Here is a 2,713-nt window from a genome sequence, read left to right as displayed (position 1 = left end):
GCGGAGCATGAAGGACACAGGGGCACGGAGCGGCTGCTCGGATTAAAAAAAAAAATTTCTGCGGGATGGCAGCGATCTGCCTTTGATGACCACTTCCTCCCGCCACCAAGCTAACATGCTGACACTTTAAGCCCCACCCACCACACGCACACAGCCATACCAGGCAGCAACACCAGGGGGCGGAGCCACGACACAGAAAACATTACAATTCCATCCCTTCGGTTGTACCGGCTCCTCGTCCTCCGATATCACTGCACACTGCGAGCTTCTCACAATGTACATTAGAAGCTGCAGCAAGTCAGAGCCACGCCTCATTTCCTGCATCATCTAGCCCTTCCCTCCCCAGCCTGACTGTTCCTGGCCCCGCCTTGTTCATTCAGTTCTTTCAATCACTGAGGCGCAGGGCCACTTGTAGGCGTGCCCCATGCAAATGCAGCCTGCCTAGGAACACCCACTTCTCCAGACTGACACCCGCCCATCAAGGCATTTGGATATTTGCATAACTCCTCCCACTGCATCAGGGCTGGGGGCTCTTGAGGGGAGTACGGGGTGCTGTGATGTTTTCAAGAAGCTATGTACAGCACCCTGCTGGCTCCTCCCACCAGCCGTGATCCACCTGCATTGCATAAAGAAGCACAGAGACCCCGAGATGATGTCGCTGGATGTAAAATAAGAAATGTCATGAAAATGGAAAAGTTTTATACAAAAATATTATTATGTTAATGAGGGGGGAGGGGAATCCCATATCTAGAATTCTAGGTGCTCCCTCTAGTGGCCACCTGTGGATCAGTCCGAGCAACTACCACCCGGAATGAATGAGAGTCAAGGGGTAGGCAACCTGACCAGAGACATCTGCTGGTCAGAGGGTGATTGATTCTCTGTCCCTGACTTGTCACCATTTGCTGGTCAGAGAGTGATTGATTCTCTGTCCCCGACTTGTGACATCTGCTGGTCAGAGAGTGATTGATTCTCTGAACACAATGTAGGTTTTGTAATATGTATTTTGTGTGTGATGTGTCAACAACTACCAGATCGCACATCATCTTCCTGCTTCTGTGAACTACACGTCCCAGAATGCCATGCAGGTGAAAATCTGGAAGGCACAGGGTGACAATAGGCTGGTCTGCTATACAGAGACATATTTCAGACACTGGCATGGCTGCTGGTCACAGGATGAATCTGTCCCTGACTAGTGACCATCTGCTGGTCAGAGTGTGAATTATTCTGGGTTCTGACTTGTGACAGTCCGCTGGTCAGAGGATGAATGGTTCCGATCCCCTGACTAGTGACTAACCGTTGGTCACAGGGCCAATGATTCTGCGTCTTTGACGTATGACGGTCTGCTGGTCAGGAAGTGAATAATTGTGTCCCTAACTAGTGACCAGCTGGTGGTCAGAGGGTGAATGATTCCGATTCCCTGACTTGATACGGTCCGCTAGTCAGAGGGTGAATGATTGTGGCCCGGAGCGTCGGTCACACAGGGTGAATGATTCTGCATCTGACTTATGACTGTCCCTGCCTTGTGATTGTTTGCTTGTCAGACTGTGAATAATTCTTCGTCCCTGACTGGTGACCCCATTGTTGGTTAAAGGGTGAACAGTTCTGCATCCCTGGCAACTGACTGTCCACTGATCAGAGTGTGAATAACTCTGGGCCCTTGGGCCAAACCAGGTTGCTATGTCCTTGGTCCTGACTACTGACCAGCTGCTGGTCAGAGAGTGACCAGCAGCCCCTGACGAGTGATCCATTGTTGGTTAAAAGGTGAACAATTCTGCATCCCTGGCAACTGACTGTCCACTGGTCAGAGGGTGAATGATTCTGGGTCCTTGGGCCAGAACTGGCCAAGTATGGCCTTGGCCTGGCTACTGGCAATCACTGATCAGATGGGTGAATGATTCTGCCCCCTAGCTAATGGCCATCTCCTGGTTTAGAAGGTGAATGACTCTGCGTCCCGGGTAAGTGACCATCTGCTGGTCACAATGCGAGTGATTGTATGTCCCTGGCCACCGTCTACTGGTCTAAGTGTCAGGAACTCTGTGTCCTTGGCCCGGATATGGCTGGGGATCATCCCTTGGTCAGCAGGAAAGTGATCCGAGAAGAGAGTCACCCCTATGGCCCCCTTCGCCCCTGCGGCCCCCGGCAGCAACCAGCTAAAGAATAAGCAGACGGCAACAAAACAATAAAAAAGTAGCTGCAATGATATCACATTCTCATTTTACTTGAACCGCACGTCAGTAAAAAATAAATCTTCTAGAATCTGATATTTTCATTAAAACATGATGATATGTGACATAAGAGGAGGCGATGATGGCAGTGATGTAGAGCCGCCCCCCCTCCCCGGCAGTGACAGACATACAATGGCGCCCCCTAGTCTCCGCTCTGTGAACTGCAGGTACCTCTCCTCCAGGGGGGGATATCTATCTGGGATGGGAGAGGACAGTGGGGGGGGCAGACACGGCCACTGGATTGTGAGGGTGTAATTGTGCCGCTCCTCAGATAAGTGGGATATGGGGGAACGGCACCACTTATACACACGGGCATTGCTATCATTCTTATTGGCTCAGGCAGGGAAGAAAACGGCATTTGATTCCCGTGCATCCGGGTGGAATCTCGATAACAGACCCGTATGTATAAAGCGTAAAAAACACCAAACCTCTCACCATACAACCCCCCCCCCCCCCGCCCCACCCGCCACACCCCCTCCCTGCCTCAC

This window comes from Nanorana parkeri, unplaced genomic scaffold (genome assembly GCF_000935625.1).
Source record: "Nanorana parkeri isolate BGI_ZX_2015 unplaced genomic scaffold, ASM93562v1 scaffold588, whole genome shotgun sequence".
NCBI lineage: Eukaryota > Metazoa > Chordata > Amphibia > Anura > Dicroglossidae > Nanorana > Nanorana parkeri.
The sequence above is the reverse complement of the archived record's forward strand: the minus strand, read 5'-3'. Positions refer to the sequence as shown.